Genomic DNA, 5,818 nt, shown 5'->3' with positions numbered 1-5,818 from the left:
ATGTTTACGTCGTACTCTACTCGTCGGCAAGGAGATTCTTCGGTGGCAAGAAATTATCACGAGTGCCGATCCTGACGCCCAGTCTACTCTTACAATTGCAATTTCAAGAGGACATAAACACATTGGAATTACAGCTCGATACAACTTTCGATATTACTGCCGATATCTGTAAAATCGAATATACCTTTATAATTTATCTTTTGAGTCTATTAATCCATATAAATTCTTTTTCAAATCGTATACCTACTTAATACCAATTTATCGAAATAAATTGGAAAACGATTGAACGCAACGAAATACGGGGGATTATTAAGATCTTATAATGCGCATTGAACTGATCATAAGACATTTTATTTACTTAACATTATTCGCACACTATTTACGAATCGTTCAATTATTCATTGTTATATTCGCAAATACAGAGAGAGAGAGAGAAAGAGAGAGAGAGAGAGAGAGAGAGAGAAGGTAAAAGAAGAAAAATAAATGAGCAACAGATTACAAGACAAAGTTTATCATAATTGCTTTCCATAAAAAAGGAATTATTTCCTACATTTTCTACTTATTAAAGAAATCCCTCTCTTCGTTCGATATATAAGCCGCGTGCAAACGTTATCAGCCCTTTCCGGCGCATCGCATTCGCTTCGCTCTTCCGAAGGAAATCGTCTCTGATTCCAAGCGTTGTCGTATTATGTAAATTCCTGACATCCCTGACCCTACAATTAGTTATTCTCGTATGTATGTAGCCACGTATACCTACAATTTTGCGAACTCCCGCGCGCCCTTTCGCCGCACTCCTGCAACCAATGGAATTCTCTTGGTGGAAAAGACGCGGAAGCATGGATTCCAAAGAGAACGAGAGGTCTTCTCGACCGATAGGAGCCTAACTAAATGGTGGAACCTACCGATTGAAATTATTTACGGTTCTCAAGAATTGCTGATATTTCGCTTATCTATTCATATAATATAGAAGACCTTTATTGTAATAAAGGTGAGGGAGAAAGAGAGAAAAAGAGAGAGGGAGAGAAAGAGAAAGAGAGAGAGGGAATAAAGTTTAATCTTAATGAATGAAAACTTTTGGAAAATAATAAAAAATCCTAGATAAGTACAAGATAAATAAAAAAGAAAAAAGAAAGTAATTAAGCAATGAAAATATGTATAAAGAGTACGAGTAATTAAATCGTGATTAAAATTACACGATCTGTATATAATAAGTTGAAAAAAAGTAAAAATAAAAAAGACAACGATAGATAAATCGAAGAAAAAGAAAGAAAGAAAAAGAAGGAAAGAGAGAGCGAAAATCAAAAAGAAAAAAAAAGGAAAGCTCTTTTAGTCATCCCGCTCAGCAAACTAGCAACTAAGCCGTCGACGACTAACGTCGAATGTCTTACTACTCGGCAATAAACTAACGTGGATACGAACGATCGGTGGATTTTCTTGGACGTATTGAAGATTCCACTTGACTTTGCAGATAGATACTTTCTTCCTCTCGTCTTACATGAAGCCTTCTGTGTGAGTAAGAACGAGAAAGAAAGAGAAAGAGAGAAGCGTTGGTATACCTTCTACGGATGGTATAAATTATGCGCATTCTAAGATATCGCGGTTTCGCGATTTACGAACGACGCTCCTGCGTATTTCTTCCGACATCGCCTGGAGAATGTGTTTCTTCTCTTTTCACCTCCACGGAAAAAGAAAGAAAGAGAGAGAGAGAGAGAGAGAGAGAGAGAGAGAGAAAGAGAGAGAGGTAGAAAGGTAGAAAGGAGTGAGCATATCCTTCGGGCATGGGATTAATCCTCACCGCGATAAGCGTTGGACGTGCAAATAAAAACCAGCGTTAATTGACCGTCCGTCTGACGTCGAATCTGAAATCCGTAATCTCGAACTTTCTTATTACACTTTATCGCACCCTGTCATCGTAATTATTGAGGGAACTTAATTACGATGAGTTATGTTCAGCTCCTGACTACTTGTAAATCTACTAAGTTCCGTTCGATTTGAACCTCTCATGATTCTATATCAAGCGTACGTGTCTCCTCTATGTCTTCTCTGTTTATCCAACAATTATATAGATGTCAGATAGAGACATTGATCACATAAGACTTGCCGATATTATTTAAACTACGATGATAAAATTAACGTTGACGAAGCGATCTATATTAAATCTAGAATGAAGCAGTGAATTTAAGTCAAATCATTTTCGATTATGATGTATCGTCGAAAAATGGCTGAGCGAAGCGTCAACGAAACGTCAGCGAAGTTGGCTGTGACCACTTCAAAGACATTATCTCGAAAGTGGAAAGGAAACTCTTGGTTGGATGTACCCGGTAGGAGGAGGACCGCTATGACGTAAACTGTTAAACCGAGCGATGCCTGAAAGTTGGTAAGGACGAGCAAAGAAGGAGGAGTAGAAATGGGTGAAGGGGAGGGAGGGAATAGAAGAAGGCACACGACGCTTGGACAAGCAAAGGAGGTGGATGAAGAAGAGAAGGAGGAGGGAAACGCGACGGACCGGATGATGAATTAGCCGAGGTGACCTCTCGCGCGAAATCTCTCTTGCTAGCTCTCGCCGTAGGCAGCTCCCGTGATGTCGACCCCGAGATGATGGATCGCCTCGCGTCACGGAGCCATTCATCACCTCCATCTATCAGCCACCCCTTCACCTTGCTTTAGAAAGCGAGCATTCGACGGCTATCTACTCGCTACGGATAGTGATTAATGTTGATCGGAGCGCACCCTGTTATTCGACCTCACCTCGCTTCCCTTTTCCTCATCTCTTTCTCTCTCTCTCTCTCTCTCTTTATATATATATATATATATATATACACACCCAGCTATCTACCTATCTATCTATCTTTCTGTCCTTCTCATTCCTCCTCCGTCGTCGATTTTGCTTCCTCGCTATAGCGTCGCTGCGTCTTCTTCTCGGACGTTGACTTCGCCCAACGCGTATGGCCGGATTCCAAAATGCAGACCTCTTCTCTTGCGCTCTCTCTCTCTCTCTTGCTCTATCTATCTCTATTCATCTATCTAACTATCTATCTACCTATCTCTATCTCTCTATTCTGGAAATTGCTCGAAGGATAGCTCCGTTTCGCGCGGACGCATGTAAAATATCGCTCCGATTTCGACGTCTTGCTCTCCTACGGATTAACGTCTTGTAGCGTGAAGAACGGGATGAAAATAAAGAGCGTAAATGCTTGGTTGTGTGCGTGTATTCGCTTGGTATATCTTCGAAAGAGGTTTAGAAGAGAACGATTCGTCTTCTACAAACGGCGATGAGTGTACCGTTCGAAATCAACGCTACGACTGCTGTGAGATGTTAGGCTTTCCGTGTTTATGTACCAACCAACGCGATGAGATCGTCGGTTTTTACATTGTTGAATTTTCCGTAGAACATACGAACAGACAGATTCTCCGAGTCAGTAATTTTTAAAGAAATATCCACATAAACCATTTTTAATTACATTTGTATATTTAACATTTCGAAGAATTCGAAAGCAGGTGTAAAAAATTCGATAATAATTATTTAATAAAATGATCGTACGCATTTCGAGAACATTAATTTAAATGAATTTAAAAAATTCGTAACAAGCAATAGATCGATACGTATTCGTCCCTTTAAAGTTGCTGTAAATATCTCGAACTAATGTCTGAAATTAATTAGGCATATTCGTTACACCTGCGGAAAGGTCAGTGTTGTTTCTTCAGCTGTTCTTGAATATATATATATATACATATATATATATATATATATATATATATATATATGTATGTATATGTAGATGTATGTATGTATCCATGAACACACGTATAAAAGTTGTTATTTCCACTTTCGTTTCGTACGGTCAATGTACCGATGATTACAAGAATTTGTACCAGCAATTTCCCAAGAATTCTCATTTGGTACAAGTTTTTTACTTTAATCTCAAGAGAAAAATTGTCAAGAACGTTCTGTGCTCGCTTATTTCTCTACTAGGGAAATACGAATGAATTTATTTACTTTCAAATGCATAAAAAAAAAAAAAACCCCAAGAACAATAGAAACCTGATTGTACGAACAAAATTGACAAATAATAAAAAATTGCAACAATCTATTCTCTGACGCGAATATTGATATAAATTGTATTTCATAAAAGCGAAATGAATATTTTACAGTTTATTCTACTGTCAGCCTTTTAAGTCCCGTTTCCATTTCTCGAGTACAAATATTTCTTAATTATTCTACCAGTAAAACAAATATTTGAACGGATAATGTTAATAATAATCTGGGAGAAAAATACATTAATTAAAGTACATAAAATGATATATTAACTCTATTCAATTTTAATGATCATCCAGGCGGAATGTCTAAAAAATCTAACATAGATATTTTTACTCGTTTTAATCTATATCTTTACATCAAAATAAAAAAAAAAAAAAAAAAATAATAATAAAAAAAGAACAGTGAAAAAATACCCTTAAGACTAATACACGTGATGTAAAGAAGAAAAAAACAAAAAAAAAACAAAAAAAAAACAAAAAAAAACAAAAATGCAAAGGAGTGGTGGAAAAAAGGAAGACAACGATCAAAGAGAGAAAAAAGAAAAGGGGAAGAGAAGTACGTCACTCCTGCAGCCAATCGATTTTGTCTTTCGCAATTTCCAGTGTCGAGGGGATCGGACGTAGCTTATAGATGAATTATAGTCGGTCTTTGGCCGTCGCGCATTCAAGGGTGATGTATGATTCGATGAGAGACGGTAGGTAGAAAACATTCACGATATACGGCCTGTTAATAACGGCAAGAACGAACGAAAGAACGAAAGAACGAACGAACGGATGGACAGACGGACGGATGGAAGGACGGATGGACGGATGGACGGATGGACGGATGAACGGACGAGCGAGCTAGCCTGCTTGCTTGCTAGCTAGCTAGCTAGCTAGCGAATAGACGCGGAACGCGCGCGGTACACAGATGCCGCTGGCGGGCTGAGCCCCTTTGTGTTTTATTACAAACGATACGTCAGGCACGATGTATGGGCTGCCTTTATCCGCGGCATGTTATTGATGTGCTAAATTGTCCGCGCTGACTCGTAAGACCGTGGAACAGGATAGCTGATAGACGTCGTTCGGGGATGCACTAATCGTGATGCCGTTCAACTCGACAAAGAGATCTACCAGAGTACGACGAGGCACGCGTTACATGGACATCCAACTAACGATCCCTTCGTTCTATAAAGTCTTCTACCGTGTAGATATTTGCACCGATTCAAGGACTACTCCTACGTACATCTAAGTCTAATAAATTTTGGATCGATCGATCGATTACTCTGACATTGAATTAAGTTGTTCGAATCTGTTGTCTCATGTATTAATTACAAATGTAATGATCTAACAATGTAAATTTGTTACCATAGATAATAGGAGATCATAAAATCTTCGACCTGAACATAATTATGTATTGAAATGAAAAGAGGAAAAAAAAAAGAAAAAAAGAAAAAATAAGTGATTCAAGAGAACCAAGCAATTATTATCCATCCTGTTGGTGAATAATCCTGGTTGAATCGTTTATCTTTCATCGTTGAAACTGTTAATTATCATCACGCGCGTAATAAGAAGGAAAAAAAAACAGGATACGATTGTATATATAAGAAAGTTTTAGAAATTCTAGAATTATCCTAAATAAGTAAAACATTATAATTACTTTTCTAAGAACGTGAAATTAAAAATATTATTTATTCTATAATATTTTCTTTTCTTTTCTTTTATTTTATTTTATTTTTTTTTCTTTTCTTTTCTTTTTTATAGAATTATCGAAGAAAAACGAACAAAGATTTTTAAGAAG

This window comes from Vespa velutina, chromosome 4, assembly GCF_912470025.1.
Source record: "Vespa velutina chromosome 4, iVesVel2.1, whole genome shotgun sequence".
NCBI classification, from domain to species: Eukaryota; Metazoa; Arthropoda; class Insecta; order Hymenoptera; family Vespidae; genus Vespa; species Vespa velutina.
The sequence above is the reverse complement of the archived record's forward strand: the minus strand, read 5'-3'. Positions refer to the sequence as shown.